The sequence below is a fragment of the Sorex araneus genome, chromosome 6 (assembly GCF_027595985.1).
Source record: "Sorex araneus isolate mSorAra2 chromosome 6, mSorAra2.pri, whole genome shotgun sequence".
In the NCBI taxonomy this organism is placed as follows: domain Eukaryota; kingdom Metazoa; phylum Chordata; class Mammalia; order Eulipotyphla; family Soricidae; genus Sorex; species Sorex araneus.
In genome coordinates, this window is record NC_073307.1 from 72624557 (window position 1) to 72644155 (window position 19599).

Consider the following 19599-nt stretch of genomic DNA (forward strand, 5'->3'; position numbering starts at 1 on the left):
GCCCTAAAAATAAGGGTCTATTAAGCCCCGCTCCTCAGGCTTCAACACCTGTTGACCATAGGAGGCGCCAGGCCCAAAATAGGTGCAGCTGCTGAGAAGGCTAATCTCTCTCCCACAGCTGAGACGGATCCATGTTTGGAAATGTGTCTCTCTCCACCTCCCCAGCTGACTCAGAGCTGTTGGTCCTCAACACAGGAGCTGCATCAGAGAGCAGGCAGGACACTTGCCTGCACATGGCTAACCTGGTTTCAGCCCCGGCAACCCATATGAGTAAATATGTAAAGGTACAGAAATTGAAAACTTCTATTAGCCAAGCTAGAAGCAGATGGAGGCTATAGAAGCAGGAGTATGAGCCTCACGGAAGTTCCATCTTCACATGGCAGCACCTCACCGACAAGATCATTCTCACTGATATTTTATTTCTTCCTCAGACTTAATTTTAAGAGCCAGTGTGAACTGCATACAAACAATTGTACTGACACCCCTTGTTTCTGAGAACTAATAAAATCAAGTTCATGTTAAAATTGCTTCCAAATTTGTAAAGCACACACACTCTTTATTACTGACATGCAGAGGCAGAAAAAAGCAAACTTGTGTTTTATTTACTGACTCACTAGCACACAAATACTTTTGCTATTAGGAATTTGGATCATCTCATGCATGCAGCACATGTTACAGAGAACTGTGCATGTTGATTATAAAACTTTTTTTAGTTTAGCATCTTCCTTTACTTTCTGTTACCTCTATATTGTGTTTTTATTATAGTTTTGTTCATTGTCTTTGAAGTAAGACTCCATTTATTTTTGTAGCCCTGAATCACTGGGAAAACACATGTGTATGAAAACTAAAACTCTTCATTTTCCTTACCAAAAATGACCGTTCTCTCAGCAAATAACAGTAAGGGTTACTGATGACAGTAGCCTATGGGTGGAGTATCATTTGCTAAAACAAGGAAAATGCCCAGAATCTAGATTTGTTGCTCTTCACTTTCATGAAGAGCATGAAATACCTTAAATAAGAATCATTACTGTAGTCCTGGGTGCCCTGCTCTGGCGGTCTGCAAGGGTGTGAGAATCACAAGAACAGTTCAAAATCCCTAAGAGTACTTGGTTCTCAGCTCAGATCCAGCAATCAGCCAGACCCTCTCAGCATTGGCTGTGTTTAGCAGTAGGATTACTTGTCGGAGCGGAAATAGCCGTTCATATGCTCAGTGGCTCTGGTTCTGCACTCTCGGGCATACTTTACCTTATTTAGGTTTTCAGCTGTCATGATTATCCAGGCATGAAGAAATGAAAGACTGTAAACTGGCTGCAAATGACAACTAATCTCTCTCCCTATAAGGATGGTATTCTTATTAGAAGCTATACCCCTTACATGTGCTTAACATGTGCCATCTGCCAATCATAAGTGAAGATTTCCTCTGTCTCAGAGAAGGCAGGAGTCAGTCGTCCAAGTCAGCAGTCACTTGTCAGGGTTTTTAAATTCTGCATTTAAACATGTAAATCGTGTGTAATTTAAAAATTATAAAATGTATGAAAAAATACAATGTATTGCTAAGAGATGTGATTTTCTGTAAAGAATTCAGAAAGTTAAAGGTATTTGGATAGTGTAAAAATTGCAGCAGGGGAATAAATCCTGTGGCCCTTAGCTTTGGAGATAGTGGGATTTCACCCATGAAATCGAGCCAGAAGAGCATTCACCCTCATTCCTTTCATCATCCTGCTTGGGGAATCGTGGATAAAAGAATTAACTGGGCACAGCACACTAGCTACAGATTTACCAAGTTCTTCAGATGGCTGACTGGAGAGACTCTCTGGAGACAGCATAAGGAGCTAGTGGTCAACAGACGGGTTATAGTGGAATGCTACAGAAATAGCCAAGAGTGAAAAAGGAAATACACAATGGGAGAACTGATTCACAGCTCAATTTGGAAGGGAGGGACACTTAGGTCCTTATTGCTAAGAGATGTGATGAGGGCTGGGTACACTGGTGCATGGGAAACTATCATTAATAGTATTGTAAATCACAGAACTTCAGTAAATGAGAAACGTTTTAAAAAACAAGAAAAAAATTCTAAAAAATTCATCTCTTTCAAAAAATGTTGTTTTAAAAGTTTAAAAACAAGGAAAAAGAAGGAAATGAAAACATTATGTTATCAGTCCCCGCTCTTTTTTAAATCAGACTCAGTCCTATGCCCCGTTGTCTCCAGAGATCTCTCCTATTTACCCAGCGGCTCATCAGGCAGCACTTTGTTAGTTTTGGTATATAGAGAGACTGCCAACTTTACCCTTTTGCTCTTAAGCTCATTATCTTCTGTGTTGAAATTTATTTTTCTGTAAAGCAGGGGCTAAAACAGCGCCCATCTTATCATCATTTAGCCCTTTCCAGGATGAAACCACGTGTATGTGCAGTATGTTAGTGTTCAGTAAGTAGTGTTACCCTTCTCCCCATTCCTGGACTGTGGCTTTTCTATAGAGCAACAGAAGACCATTATTTGCATTCATACTTTCGATTTTCTCTCTGCAATAACAAGATTTGCATTTTCTATCACTATACTTTGATTTGTGAAGAAAGAAAAATTGAACATAACATAAATTCTTAGAAAATTATTTTTTCATTTATATTCATTAAAACAGTAATTGTCATAACTCATATTCTCACCTTCTTTGTGTTATATATTGTGCCTTTAAGTGGACATAAAGGTTATTGCAGCCTCAGAAGTTCCCAAGTTTGTAACCCAATTTTTGATAAAAAGGTATCACAATGTTCATCTATTAAACGTGATACTTTTTAAAACAAGCTTACTGCAACAGAGCAGGCATCCCTGTGCGCTGTCAGGAGTGATTACTGAGCACAGAGCCAGGAGTAACCCCAGAGCATCATAGGATGTGGCCCCAAACAAAACAACCAAAAAAATCCAAAGATGACTTTTTTCTATTTTTTCTTTTAAAAAATATTCTAGTATACATTTTAATGTTGAGTATTTTTAATGACCAGGTCTGTTTTGGGGGGCTGGAGTGATAGAGCAGCGTTAGGGAATTCACCTTGCATGCGGCCAACCCGGGTTCGATTCCTCCGCCCCTCTAGGAGAGCCCAGCAAGCTACCAAGAGTATCTCACCCGCACGGCAGAGCCTGGCAAGCTACCCATGACATATCTGATATGCCAAAAACAGTAACAACAAATTCTCACAATGAAGACATTACTGGTGCCCGCTCAAGCAAATCGATGAGCAATGGGATGACATTGATACAGTGATACAGGTTTATTTTAGAAGAAATTTTGCATCATCTCACATTATACCTTGATAATGAATAATAACTACATGTCACCCTAGGTCACCATAAAATATAAAACCTACATTAAAGTTCCTACATTCCAGAAGGCCAAATCTGAACGTTGGACTTGGGAATCTCCCAGTGGACACTTCCACAAAGAAATTGACCACATCATATTCAATCAACGGTTTTGCCTGAATGATGTTGCTGTTGTCCCAAAATTCCAAACAGGATCAGACCACCGTCTCCTTCATGCAAAATTCTACTTCATGGAGTGGGGAGAAAGGGCTGCAAAGTTTAAGAAGAGAACTCGCATAACGACCACAAACTGGGAGCTCTTTAGCACTACTGCAGCAATATGGGAAAATGCTATTGTTGACAACATTGACGAGGAATACGATCGACTGGTTCAGCACCTCCATGATTGTACGAGGAATGCAGAGAGAAAGCCACAAAAAGTCGCTTGTCTTCAGAAACTCTTGAGTTCATTCGCCAACGTGGTCTGGCATGAGCCTCAAGCAATCACAAGCTAACGTCCAAGCTCACAAAGCTGTGCAGAGAAGCGATAAAGGAAGACCTCAAAGAGAGAAGAGCAGCAGTGTTGCCCGATGCAACAGAGACTGGAAAAAGTATTTGCAACACCCGCCTGTCCTTCTCCAAGTATAAGACCAAGATGACTGCCCTCCGATGTCCCGATGTATCTATCACATCTTATAGAAGGGCAATAGAAAAGGTTATCCACGACTTCTACTCGGATCTCTTTGATAGCCACATCCACCTGCCCACATACCAAATTCCACAGGATGGATATGTCATTCCCAGCATTCTTCCTTCCAAAATCCAACACGCCATTTTGTTGGTAAAGAACCATACAGCACCCGGTCCAGACAGGGTCAGACTCGAACACCTGTGAAGAATCTGCCGCCAGTACTCGTCAATAGACTGACTCAGTTCTTCACATGATACCTGTCTGTATGCAAAGTTCCATCCCAATGGAAAACCAGCAGGACCGTCCTGTTGTAAAAAAAGGGAGACATCCATGACATCAGCAACTTGCCCAATCTGCCTGTTGTCCGTTGTCCACAAATTATTCACTCAAGTCATCCTGAATAGGATTGACAGAATACTAGACAAAGGACAACCATCCAAGCAAGCCGGGTTCTGAAAAGAATTCAGCATGATTGACCATATCCACATGGTGACCAAACTCATTGACATCTCACGAGAGTTCTAGATGCCACTCTGTCTAACGTTCATTGATTTAAAGAAGGCCTTCTATTCTGTTGAGACTGAAGCAGTCATCGAAGCCCTGGCCAAACAGGGCGTTCAAACAATACATCAAGATCCTTCATGAGCTGTATTATGGATTCACCACCAGGATCTCACCATTCTACAAAGAAATGTTCATCAACATAAAAAGGGGTTCAGCAGGGCAACACCATTTCACCGAAACTCTTCAGTGCTACCCTCGAGTATGCCATGTGATGACTGGAATGGGAAGGAATGGGAGTGAAGATAGATGGTCGGCAACTACACCACCTCCACTTTGCTGATGACATCGTTCTAATAACACTGAACATTAGCCAAGCAGCACAAATGCTGGCCAATTTCGAATGTGAGTGTGGAAAGGTTGGACTGCAGCTGAATCTCACCAAGACAGTGTTCATGAAAAATGAACTAGTCCCTGACGTTCCACTTGTTCTCAATGGAAAGAACATCTCCTAATGCAGCAGCTATGTGTACCTGGGTCGAAAACTCAACATGAGGAACGACTTGGCACCAGAACTGCGCAAGAGGAAGAGAGCAGCGTGGGACGCCTTCAAGAGCGGCTCCGGCTTCGGGCATATCTTTTTGACTCCATCATTCTTCCTGCACTAACATACACCCCAGAGTCCTGGGCCCTACAAAAACAGGATGAGAACGCTATTCAGGTATCCCAAAGAGGAATTGAAGGAGCTATGCTTAGAGTATCACGTCTCACTCAAGTGAGAGAAGGAATCCAGAGTTCTGACCTCTGTTGATGATCAAGAATCAGGGATGCTGTCTTGTTTGCCAAGGCGTCAAAAATCAGATGGGCTGGACACGTAATGTGATTTAGAGATGACTGCTGGACTAGAGCTGTTACCGACTGGATTCTACGTGGCAACCCACCTACAAGATGGTCAGACTTCTTCACCAAGACGCTGAATAAACATTTTGAGGCTCTTCCTGTTCCTGGAGGGAGCAGATGCCATTGGTTACACTAGTGTATGACAGGGATGAATGGAGACGTTACTGGTGCCTGCTTGAGCAAATCAATGAATGTGACAAGTGATACAAGTGATACATTAAGTTTTACCAAACAAAGTGCGTGTGTGCATATGTGTGTATCTTCTTATTAAGATATATGCAGTGGAGTCAGTGGGTAGGTCTGTCTCTTATTCAAAGAGACAGTTCTTTATCCCATTTTGAAATATATATATATATATATAGTGAAATTTGTTTATTTAAGAATAATTAAATGGTTTTCTCAGTTAAATTCCCTGCATCCTAGAATTTACTGATGTGGGGCTGTCTCCTATGATTCCCATTTTTTTTTTTTCAGAGGGTTCCAACACATTTTGTTTTGCAGACCACTGCATGTCGCTTGAGGGCCGGCAGCCGGCTCAGTTGCTACAAGTGTCCGTGCGTGTGGCTCCGGGCGCCGTGCTCTGGCCTATGGCTTGAGTTTCAGTTCCACGTGGACGAGGCGGTGCTGGGTCTGGCGGGAGGCCAGCCAGAGCCGCCCCCTGGGTTCGTCTCCAGGGGCCACTTCCTTTGGTGAGTGGCGGGGCAGGGGCCACGGTGGGCCTGGGCCACGGGACAGGCTTGTGCTTAACGCCAAGGAGCTGCTCCACGGTGGCGAGGAAGGAAGCGTCCGTCCGGGTGACAGATACACACCTGTGGACAGTGCCTACTTGCGCTAGAACTACAAAATTTAATTCAAGAAAATATAGGTCCCATGAAAGACTTAAAAGTTTTATAAAACTAAAATCTAGTTTCTCCCCCAATAAATTGTATTTTAGCCAAAACCCTCCCCACACTTCTAAAATAATACTAAAAGGGGCATCTGATTATACAAGAGCATTAAAAAAAATTAAATATTTATTCGAATAACAAGTTTCAGTTCAGGCTGCTGGCGATGCAGTGTGGTTGTAGGGTTTTGTTTTGTTTTGTTTTAAACACAGATCATAGAAGTGTGCACAAAAATTACGGCGTAAAGGACCAAAAAAAAAGGGGGGTTAAGAATCAGGCTAAACGGCAACTGATTTGAAGGGGGAAAAAAAAAGGCCTGCAAATCACTATACAAAATATAAAAGGCATTTTTAACAGTACCATCCATTGGACAGTCCTTATCATAGATTACATTAAAAATTATTGAGTAATTATCTTGAATTGTGAATGAGAATTATATAGGACACCGCAAGGCAATGCCTTGTACTATAGAACATCTAATTACAGTTGCAAAAAGTATCTTTTTTTTTGCCACCAATAAAGACAACGGTTAATGGTATTACTGTGAGTTATCAGGAAGGCTACAAAGTGAGAAATGACTTTTTTTTCCTGTCTTCAAGGTGCTTCCCATGCAGAGTGGAGCACTGGTCACTGAGCAGTGAGCGGCCCTTGGGAGACGACGACGATGGACGGACGGACGGACGGACGGGGCGTACGCACCAGAGCCGGGAAGGCACCGTGCAGCCTTCCTGTGGGCTACTGAGCTGCCTGGCACCGCCGGCCACGGCCCTGCCCAGAGTCCTGTCCGGACGCTGACAGTGATAAATACACCGGGTGGAGACAGGGCCGGGGGGCACGGGGGGACCAAGTGTCTGTGCTGCGGGAAAGCACCGTTCGGAAGCGCCTGTGTGGCAAGAGTAAGAGTCTAAAGATTCAAAATGAATCAACAGTACTGGATAATAATATCATTCCCAACTCAGAAGCCGCCGCGGGACGGGGCAGCTTCAGGTAATGTAACAGGAAAAAAAGGAAAAGGGACAAAGGCCATGGACTCTATCCTGCCCCTGCTTCCTCCCCGCGCCGGATGATCCAGGCCTGGTGGCCCTCCCTGTACTTGGGCGACTTGGTCTCCGCACAGAACCGGGCGGCCTGCTCGCGCGGGAGGCAGATCAGGCCCTCCTGAGGTCTCGGGGCAGGTGCCGTGCGTGAGGCCGAACATGTTGCCGCAGGCCTTGCTCACGGCCGCCTTCTTGGCCAGCACGGGCAGGTTGTGGATGACGAAGGACACCTCGTTGCGCTGCTGCCTGGCCAGGTTCTGGGCGTGGCCCAGGATGCCGAAGCCCGTGATGTCCGTGGCCGCGTGGGCGTTGAACGTGTGCATGAGGCCTGCGGCTGTCCTGTTGCGCCTGGCCATGTTCATCATGGCCTCTTGGTACCCAGCTCCACATCTTCCTGCGTGACCTCCAGCTTGATTTTATTCCACTTCTCGGGAATGTCCAGCCACTGATGCACGGCCACGGCCACCTGCGCGCCCAGGGGCTTGGTCAGCACGAGCACGGCGTTGTCTGGCATGATGAATTCATTGGGTTGGCAGACCGTGGTGGCCACTCCGCCCAGGACAGTCCAGGGGTTCAGCACGGTCTGGCCGCCCGTCACGGACGTCCCTGCCTCCTCGGCCGCGTCTTTGAAGCCCTGTATAATTAGGGGTATCACTTTATCCCTCTCCCTCTCCGTCATCTTGTTGCTGACCCCCAGGAGCATCAGCATGTTGTCACACTCGGTCACCCCCATGGCGTAGAGGTCGCTGAGGACGTTGGCGCAGGCGATCCTGCCCATCATGTAGGGGTCGTCGACGATGGGGTAGATGTAGTCGGTGGTCTGCACCAGGGCCAGGCCGCCGTGCCGCAGGGGGATGACGCACGTGTCCATGCCGATGCCTACCGAGCCTGGGCATAACGGCCCCCAAGAACTGCTCATCTTCCTGGAAGTGGTTCTCCTGCAGAGACTCCAGAAGCTTCTGCAGCACGTCCTGGGGCACTTTGCAGCCTGTACCCTTGAGTTCCGTGAACCGGGTCAGCCGGAAGCTCTTGTCCAATTCGTAACTTTCGGGGTTAAAGGACTCCCGTGTAGACATGGTTCTGGGGCGCATGCCACCTCCCCGCCCTCTCCGAGCTGGCTGGGTTCTTCACGGACCCCCGGTGCGCGCGGCGCCCTCCGCCTCCTCCCGAGCGAGGGGCCCGGCCGCTCCCCGATTCCCATTAATTAAAGGTGAAATTTAGAGCCTTGATAAGACCCAGGTCAGATTTTTAGATGGGAACTCTTTCTGGTCTGTGAAGTGTACTTCTATCTAGAAGCATGTTTGTGTATATCTTGTGATACTAGTAGCCATATTTCTTATAAAAATGACAATCTTAGGTCCAGCAAGATATTTCACTTGCCAGAAATGATCCCTGAGCATAGAGCCAGGAGGAAACCCTGGACACAGCTGGGTGTGGCTCAAAAACAACCCCCCAAAATTGTCATCTTAAAGATCTTTCATTTCTTCCCTGTCAGTTTAGATAGCTCTGCTGACAGATGTCATTTGCTCTTTATAAAAACTTTTTATTGAATCACTGTGAGATAGACCAACACAAAGCAGCTCGTGATTGGATTTCAGTAATATAGTTCTCTAATACCCATCCCTCCCTCCACCAGTGTCCCCAGGTTCCCTCCCATCACCCCCTGCCTGACAGGCGATTTTCTTCTCTCTCTCTGTCTCTGTCTCTGTCTCTGTCTGTCTCTCTCTCTCTCTCTCTCTCTCTCTCTCTCTCTCTCGGTACTCTCTCTCTCTCAGGGTATTGTCATTTGCAATATTGATACTGAAATGTTATCAAGAATATCTCTTATGTACTTTTTATTTTTTATTAGTGAATCACCATGAGGTACAGTTCCAAAATTACAAACTTTAGTGTTTGCATTTCAGTCATACAATGGTTCTTTACCCATCCCTCCACCGGTACCTTACTTTTAACTCTCAGATCTTGTCCAGCTTGATCATTTTCTGCTATTATTGTCATACTAGTCTCTTTTCTATCTTAGCTACCCACAGTCCCCCACATACCTGTGGTTAGTTTCAACCATTGACCATTCCTCCTAAGCCCTGTTTTCCCTGGTCATGAATATTATTCTTAACTATATATATATTTATATACCAAAAATGAATGCAGTCATTCTATAGCTGTTCCTTTCCTTCTGACTCATTTCACTCAGCATGATACTCTCCATGTCCATCCATTTATAGGCAAATTTCATGACTTCATTTTTCCTGACAGCTGCATATTTTATTGTGTAAATGTGCCTGGTTTCTTTATACATTCGTCTGTTTTTAGGCACTCGGGTTATTTCTAGATTCTGGATATGGTGAATAGTGCTGCAACGAACATAGGAGTGCAGATGGCATTTCTGCTGTGTGTTCTGCACCCCCCTTTCCAAGGGTGTATTCCCAGAAGTGGCATTGCTGGGTCAAATGGGAGCTCCATTTCTAGTTTTTTTGAGAAAATTCCATACTGTTTTCTAAAAAGGCTGGACCAGTCAGCATTCCCACCAACAGTGAAGGAGAGTCCCTTTCTCTCCACATTCACACCAACACTGTTTGTTTTTGGTTTTTTGGATGTGGCCAGTCTCTGTGATGTGAGATATCTCATTGTTGTTTTGATTAGTGATGAAGAGCATTTTTCAAGTGCTTTTTGTCTATTTGAATATTTTTTTGAGAAAGTTTCTGTTCACTTCATCGCCCAATTTTCTGATAGGATTGAATGTTTTCTTCTTACCGAGTTCAACCATTGTCTTGTCCCTCTTTGATATTAACCCCTTATCAGAAGGATGTTGGGTGAATATACTTTCCCATTCCTTAGGCTGTCTTTGTATCCTGGTCACTGTTTCTTTTGAGGTGCAGAAGCTTCTTAGTTCAATATAGTCCCATTTGTTTATCTCTGCTTGCACTTACTTCATCAATGGTGTTTCATCTTTAGCTTCAATGTCGTGGAGGGTTTTGCCAACCTTTTCTTCAATTGGACCTAATGGATTCTGGTGTGATGTTGAGATCATTAATCCATATTGATCTTACTTTTGTGCATGGTGTTAAGTACAGGTCTGAGCCAGTTCTTTGCATGCAGCTCTCCAGTTTTGCCAGCACCATTTGTTAAAGAGGCTTTCTTTGCTCCACTTTATATTTCTGCTCTCTTATCAAAGATTAGGTGATCTTTGATATTTGAGGGTGTGTGTAAGGATATTCAACCCTATTCCATTGGTCTGTGGATCTATCTTTGTTCTAATACCATACTGTTTTAATTATTACCACTTTGTAGTAGAGTTTGAGATTGGGGAAGGTACTGCCTCCCATCTTCCCCCCCCCTCCCAGAATTGCTTGGCTATTCATGGAGGCTTATTGTTCCATATGAATTTCAGGGGTGTTTGATCATTTTCTTTGAAAAACGTCATGGTTATCCTTATAAAGATCACATTGAACCTGTAAAATGCATTGCGGAGTATTGCCATTTTGACAAAGTTAAGTCTCCCAATCCATGAGCTGGGAATGTGTAGGATAACATAGCCTTAGGTAGTTTAGGTTTATTGGGTTACTCCCATCACAGTGCTCCCATTCCTCTGTATCTATTTATAACTTCTTTCTTTGTGCTCTGTTGACTTGTAAATACTGTTTTTCTCTTCCCCTTAAGTCCTTTGCATAGTTTATTCAGAGCAACGTCCTTTTTGTATGGGCACAGGAAGACAGTAGTAAATACTATGCTATACTTTTGTAATCTGGGAGTCATTTGACTCTACGTGATATTTTCCTCCCGGGCATCTGCATTCTCGATATAAGCCTCAGCTGCCCTTACTTCCTAGCACCCCCAAAAGCAGGGTTGCGACAAGGGACGGGACGGACCCAGGGCAAGCGGTGAGCTATGTGCTTCCCTGGCATCCAGATGGGCCTGGCCAAAATGCCTAATGCTTAACTATAAGTTAAGAGCTTGGTCATGGACAAATGCTGTCATGATCCAAAACCTAATAACTAGATTTGGACCCTACTAGTGTTAGGAATGATTAATTTGGCCTGAGCTCTGTAGTCTGAGTCTGTGGCAAGATGTTCCCAGGAGAGCTGCCCTACAAGCTCCAATGTATCTCTTACTGTGTCCATACAAAAATAACTAAAGGAGAAAAACACCTTAAGTGGTATTTTGCCCTGGGGCTGTCAGCAAGGGCTTCCTCATGTTGTTTATGCTTCCAGACCAGGTAGAGCTTGGGCGGGGAGGGCAAGGTGGAAAGAGATACATAGGGGTGGAGTGAGAAGCAACGGGAGTCAGAATAGACCGAGTCAGAATTGAGGGAGGAGAGGGAGAGCCAGGCTGCTAGACGCAGCTCTGAGAGATGAGTGGAGACCGAGGAATGAAGGGCAAGGAAGGAAGAATGTGTGCAATGGGAGAGACGAGAGATTGAATAAATGGTAACTAATCAGCAACCAGCCCGGTCCTTGTTCTTCCTTCGCCTGCCCATGGCCTACAGCCATCCTGATCCAGTCCATACACAGCAGCTCGAGAGCACCGAACAGAACACACATCCCTCAACAGGAGTGTTCATTACAGGAATGTGTTTCCATTTCCTCGTATCCTCTTTTTTTTCTTTCGTTTTTTATTTTCTTTTCGGGTCACACCTGGCGAGGCACAGTGGTTACTCCTGGTTCTGCACTCAGGAGCCACTCCTTGCGGTGCTCAGGGGACCATATGAGATACTGGGAATCGAACCCCGGTCGGCCACGTGCAAGGCAAACGCCCTACCTGCTGTGCTATCGCTCCAGCCCCTCCTCTTTTTTCTTGAATTAGCATTTTGTAGGTTTTTTTGTACAGGTCCTTTATGTCCTTATTTAAGCTGATTCCAAAGTACTTGATTTTCTGAGGCATGATTGTGAACGGGATTGTTTTTCTCATACCACTTTCTACTCCCTCATTATTTGCATATGGGAAAGCCGTGGACTTTTGGGTATTGATTTTATAGCCTGGGACATTACAAGTCTATTGTTTCTAGGAGCTTCTTGGTAGAGGCTGTAGGATTCTCTATAGTATCATCATCTGCAAATAGAGATTGATTTCTTCCTTTCCTATCTATATGCCCTTAATACCTTTTTCTTGCCTGTTATGGCAAATACTTTCAGTACTAATTCAAATAGAAGTGAAAGGAGTGGGCACTTTTGTCTTATCCCTGACCTTAGGAAAGGCTCTTAGTTTTTCCCCAGTGAGGATAATGCTTGCCATTGGCTTGTGATAGATGGCTTTGACTATATAGAGGAAATTTCTTTCAGTTCCTGTTTTGCTGAGCGTTTTTATCATAAACAGGTGCTGGATCTTGTCAAATGCTTTCTCTGCATCTATTTATATGATGATACTGTTATTATTTTTTCTTTTATTGATATGATGGACTATGTTGATTGACTTGCAAATGTAAACTATCCTTGCATCATTGGGATGAATCCCACTTGGTCATCGTGTATGATCTTTTTGATGACTAACTGGATTCTATTTGCTAATATTTTGTTGAGGATCTTCGCATGCATGTTCATCAGGGATATGGGCCTGTAATTTTCTATTTTTGTGGTGTCTCTGTGTACTTTTGGCATTTGGGTGATGTGTGCCTTTATATGTGGTATTTGTTTTTCTGATTATGATATGTCTTGGAATTTTTTATTACGGTATATTTTAGCTGGTACCCTTTGGGCTTCTTGGATCTGGATGCCTGCATTCTCCAGCTCTGGGAACTTCTCAGCAATGATATTGTTTAACTGTTACTACTTCATTGTGGTTGCCTCCTGTCCTTCTGGTGCTCTGGTGATTCTTATGCTGTTCCTCTTGAATTCATCCCCTGGTCTCTTATTCACCCTTGAGCTATTTTGAGGTCTTTTCCCATTGTCTGTTGTTGCCTGCATTGTCTGCTGTATGCTTTTTACAGCTCATCTTCAAACTCACTTATTCTGTCTTCAGCTGTTGTCATTCTACTGTTGAGGGCACCCACTGAGTTTTTAATTTCATCTATCGAATATTTTATAAGTGACGCTTCTGTTTGTAGCTTTCTTATTTCTTCTCTCATTTCTTCTTGTATTTTATTGGTTTCCCATCCACTGTTTCTTTCATATCCTCCTTTAATTTACTAGATGTCTGTTCCACCATTTCTTCGATCTCATTGAACATCCTCAATGTTTCATCTCTGAAGTCTTTATTGGAGAGATTGTATTTATGAGTATTCCCTGTTGAGGCTTCTGGGTTCTTTTTTTCCATCCACTCTTCACAGTGGGCATTTGTGCTATTTCTACATGTTGCTGTAGTTGTGTGGAGGTGGACCCCTCCAGTTCACTATCAGTGTCCCCCACTTTCTGTGAGGGAGGATTCTGGATGTGTTCGATTGAAGATGATCTGCTCCTGTGGGGCGGTGTGCGGCTCTAGTGCAGCTTCGGGGATTGTTCTTTCACATTAGGCTTGTTCAGGTTCTTGTGTTCACCATTATTTTGGTGAGGTCTCGGAGTGTTTTGATTGGAATAGGCTAGTGGAGTATTGGCCTAATGTGTTTGGGATAGCCAGGCTGTCCTTGTAAGTATTAGGTAATGGCGCTTGTGACATGAGTCCAGAGCACTGGAAAAGGGGAAAATAACTTCGGCTGCATGAGAAGCCACGCCTCCCATCACCGCCGTACCTGTGGGAGAGGGGAGGCGTTGGTTCCAGTCCTGAAAGTTCTACTTCCAGTGCAAAGCGATTTAAAATTTTTTAAAATTTTATTTATTTATTTATTTATTTTTGCTTTTTGAGTCACACCTGGCAATGCACAGGGGTCACTCCTGGCTCTACACACAGGAATTACTCCTGGCAGTGCTCGAGGGACCTTATATGACGCTGGGGATCAGAATCAGGTTGGCTGAGTGGAAGACAAATGCCCTACCCACTCTACTATCACTCCAGACCCTTTCGTTTTCCTTTTTTTCCCTTTTTGGGTCACACCCGACGCTGCTCAGGGGTTATTTTTGGCTTTGTACTCAGGAATTACTCCTGGCGGTGCTTGGGGGGCCATATGGAATACAAGGGATTGAACCTGGGTCGGCCGCATGCAAGGCAAATGCCCTGCCTGCTGTACTATTGCTCCAGCTCCCTTTTTTTCTGCTTCTTGGGTCACACCTGGCAATGCTCAGGGGTTACTCCTGGCTCTGAACTCAGGAATTACTCCTGGTGATGCTCAGGGGATCACATGGGATGCTAGGAATCGAACCCGGTTCTGCCACATGCAAGGCAAACACTCTACTCACTTTATTACTCCAGCCCCCAACTGCAAGGTCCCCTCTGGCCTAGGTGCTCATGTGGGCACCTTAGCCACAGAGAGTTTCCAGTTCCCTGTGGCTGCTTGCTCAGCTTGCTGAGTCATTCACTTTCAATATCAACCACTTTCCCACACACACACACCCCCACACACATACAAAAACATCTGTACAGTTTTTGTGGATACTGAGAGTTTCTGAGTGACAGCATCCTCTGTGACACCTCAGACTTGGGCCAGGATCAAATTTTGTCTTTGTTGATTGTTTTTATCTGTTCCATTTGGGGCCATAACCAAAAAAGCTCAGTGCTAATTCCTTGCTCTGTGCTCAGGGATCATTCATGTGAGATTCATAGGACAATATGGGGTGGTGGGGATAGAACCTGGATGAGTCCCTACTCACAAGTGCCCTACCCATTTGACTATCACTCTAGCTCTCAGAATCAGTATGATAGCAGTGATTCAGTCTTAGGACATACCACCTCGTAGTATCAGCTCTACCACGAGTACTGAAAACAAGTCAAAGAAATGTGGTATTTGAAACAAAACTTATTTGAAATCATAGATAAGACAAAGAACACATTTATCGAGACCCGCCTCGTGCCTCTCAGTCACCTCGCGGCGGCCCTGACCCCTCCCTCTTCGCCAGGTTGTTAGGCCATGTCCACACGTCAAGGGGCATGGCCTCAAAAAGGGGCGTGGCTTCCTTCTGGAGCAGCAGCCGCTAACGTGGCCGCAGTTATTTTTCCCATTCCATGCATTGTGCTTTGGTCACAATCGATATAATCTATTCCTCTGAAGAATACCCTGGTCATCTTAGTCACTATATGTTAATAGTCAACTAGCCTAGCCTATCCTAATTTCACAAAAACTGTCAGTGAACACATCAAGCTGCACATAAAGTCCTTTGTAAAAAGATTATGGCCCCACATCTTCTGTTGAGGCCCCTCTCAAGCTAAGGAGAGCGCCTGATAGTGAAGTCCGTAACAACATGAAGAAACAGAGAAAATCCCCACCACCAGGAGAGATGGAAGGGAGGATCTCAGTAACCCCAGCAATGACTTCCCAGAAATACAAACTCCTCTAAGATAAAGAATTCAGACAGGAAATCGTGAAGATGGTTGACAAACTCAAAGCAACTATGGAACGAACATCCAATAAGTTAAGGGAGGATATGGATGCAGGATTGCAATGGTCCACCAAGATAATGCAGGAAGAAATGAGAGCAGAAATTTCAAAGCTACGAACAGAAGTGACACAATTAAAAGAATCAGTAGATGAAATAAAAAACTTGGTAGGAGCCCTCAATAGTAGAATGACTACAGCTGAAGACAGAATCAGTGACCTTGAAGACGAGCTGCAGAAACCATATAGGCAACAACAAAAAATGGCAAAAGACCTCAAAATGGCTCTAGAGTGAATTAGAGTCCTAGGGGATGACCTCAAGAGAAACAACACAAGAATCATTGGAGTACCAGAAACACAGGGAATCAATCCCAATTAAAAAAAACACACAATTAAAGACATCATTGCTAAAAAATTCCCAGAGCTAGAGAATGCGGACATCCAGATCCAAGGAGTCTGAAGGGTGCTAGCTAAAAGGGAACCAAATAAAAAATCCCCAAGGCATATCATAGTCAGAATGATGGATGCCATGGATAGAGACACAATACTGCAAGCAGCAAGATCAAAGAAGGAGATCGTATATAAAGGAGCACCCCTTAGATTCACAGCAGATCTATCAGAAGAAACCTTCCAAGCCTGAAGAAAATGGTGGGATATAGTGAAAAAACTCAATGAAATGAATGCCTCACCAAGAATACTTTACCCAGCTAAACTCTCAGTTAAACATGAAGGAACCATACACTATTTCATGGAGAAGCAACAGCTCAGGAACTTCATAGACTCAAGACCAAATTTAAAAGAAGGACTCAAAGGGCTACTATAAGACAAGGAAAAAACTTACAAGAACAACAAATCCTACAGTAAGATGGCACAAAATCCCATGACAATAATTTCTCTTAATGTTAATGGTCTAAACGCATCAATCAAGAGGCACAGAGTGGCAAAATGGATTTGGAACCTAAACCCAACTTTCTGCTGCCTATAAGAAACACATCTGAATAGTCAGAACAAACACAGACTCAAAATCAAAGGATAGGAAACAATCCTGCAAGCAAACAGCTCCCTCAAAAAAGTGGGGTTGGCCATACTAGTATCCGACAACATAGATTTCAGGCTGAAAAAGATCAGAAGGGACAGCAAAGGCCACTTTCTATTCATCAAGGGATATGTACAACAGAAAGAAATCACACTTTTAAACGTATATGCACCTAATGAATGACCAGCTAAATACTTAAAAGAACTCCTAACAGAAATAAAGGGCACCACAATAGTAGTTGGAGACTTCAACACTGCCCTATCACCTCTGGATAGATCGACAAGAACTACACGTAGCAAGGAAACAATGGCTCTGAAGGAAGAAATGGAGGAGACAGGGCTAATAGATCTATACAGGGCTATACACCCCAAAAAGAAAGAATTCACATTCTTTTCCAGCGCACATGGAACATTTTCCAAAATAGACCACGTTCTGGGTCACAAATTATACCTTAATAGAATCGGGAAGATACAAATTGTGTCAACTATTTCTCAGACCATGATACACTGAAGATGGAAGTTAATCACACACAGACGCGGAGAACCAGATCAAACACTTGGAAATTAAACAACTCACTTTTGAACAATGAGTGGGTCACGAAGTAAATCAAGGAAGAAATCAAAAAATACCTCGGAACAAATGAGAATGAAGACACAAGCTACCAGAACCTGTGGTACGCAGCTAAAGCTGTGTTAAGGGGGAAATTTATAGCTCTGCATGTTTCCTCAGAAAGGAAGAAAGGACCTATATAGATAGCTTGATTTCACAGCTCAAGATCTTAGAAGAGGACCAGCAAAAGGAACCCAAACCAGATCGAAGGAAAGAAATAATAAAACTTAGAGCAGAAATTAATGACATGGAAACCTGAAAAACAATCCAAAAGATCAATGAAACAAAGAGCTGGTTCTTGGGGAAAAGATGATGGGAAGCATCACCCTCCCCAACCTTAAACTGTACTACAAAGCGGTAACAATTAAAACAGCATGGTACCTGAACAAAGGCAGAGCTGCAGACCAATGGAACAGAGCAGAATATCCCTATACACCCCCAAATGTATGATCATCTAATCTTTGATAAGGGGGCAAGAAATGTGAAGTGCAGTAAGAAAAGTCTCTTCAACAAATGGTGCTGGCATAACTGGACAACCACATGCAAAAGAATGGACTTAGACCTTGACCTGACACCATGCACAAAAATCAGATCAAAATGGATTAAAGACCTCACCATCAGAGCACAATCCATAAGGTACTTCGAAGACAAGGTCGGCAAAACCCTCCACGATATTGAAGCTAAAGGTATCTTCAAAGATAACACAGAACTAAGCAATCAAGTAGAAACAGAGATAAACAAATGGGACTACATTAAACTAAAAAGCTTCTGCACCGCAAAAGAGACAGTGACAGGAATTCAAAGGCAATCTACAGAATGGGAAAGGATATTCACCCAATACCCATCCGATTAAGGATTGATATCAAGGGCATACAAAGCACTAGTTGAATTCTACAAGAAGAAAACATCCAACCCCATCAGAAAATGGGCCAAAGAAATAAACAGAAATTTTTCCAGGAAAGAGATATGAATGGCTAAAAGGCACATGAAAAAATGCTCTGCATCACTAATCATCAGGAATATGCAAATCAAAACAACCATGAGATACCACCTCACACCACAGAGAATGGCACACATCCAAAAGAACAAAAGCAACCACTGTTGGAGAGGATGTGGGGAGAAGGGGACCCTTCTACACTGCAGGTGGGAAAACCAACTGGTCCAGCCCCTTTGGAAAACAATATGGAAGCTTCTCAAAAAATTAGAAATTGAGCTTCCATTTGATCCAGCAATACCACTTCTGGAAATATATCCTGGAGAAACAAAAAAGTATAGTCGAAATGACATCTGCACTTATATGTTCATCGCAGCACTGTTTATAATATCCAGAATCTGGAAAAAAAAACTGAGTGCCCGAGAACAGATGACTTGTTAAAGAAACTGGTACATCTATTACGATGGAATACTGTGCAGCTGTTACAAAGTATGAAGTCATGAACTTTGCATATAAATGGATCAACATGGAAAGTATCATGCTAAGTGAAATGAGCCAGAAAGAAAAGGACAGACATAGAAAGATTGCACTCATCTGTGGAATATAGAACAACAGAGTACGAGACTAATACCCAAGAATGGTAGTATATAATACCAGTAGGTTGACTCCATAGCTTGGAAGGTGGCCTCACACGCTGGGGAAAAGTCATCCCAGATAGAGAGGGGAACACCAAGTAATATGTGATTGGAGATCCTGCACGGGAAGGGAGATGTGTGCTGAAAGTAGACTAGAGACTGAACAGGATGACCACTCAATACCCCTATTTCAAACCACAACACCCAAAATGAAAGAGAGATATCAAATTGGAATGCCACGCCACAGAGGCAGGGTGGGGTGGGGGGGTGGGAGGGATACTGGGTTCATTGGTGGTGGAGAATGGACACTGGTGGAGGGATGGGCTCTTAAACATTGCATGAAGGAAAAACAAGAACGGAAATGTGTGAATCTGTAACTATACCCTCACTGTGACTCACTAATTATGACAATTAACAAATGATTCCTGGTTAGACAATGCTATTTCCAGAAAATAATTCTTCTGACTCCCCCATATTTATCCTTTTTCATTAAAGAACTATAACTTATAAAGTTATTTATAGTTGAGACTTAGGCATAATTTTTCCAACCCAAGTCCCACCACCAGTGTCAAGTTCCCTCCGGCAGTGTCCCCATACTCCCTCCCACCCCTTCTCCCTTCAACCTGCCACCTGGCACTTTGACAGACACAGTTCAAAGTTTTGTGTTTGTAGTTTAGATCTC

General features: G+C 43.7%; 1 pseudogene; it reads right to left on the reverse strand.

Moving 5' to 3' along the window:
* Nucleotides 1–7303: 7303 nt before the first annotated feature.
* On the reverse strand, nucleotides 7304–8485 carry LOC101553059 (selenide, water dikinase 1-like; annotated as a pseudogene).
* Nucleotides 8486–19599: the final 11114 nt, after the last annotated feature.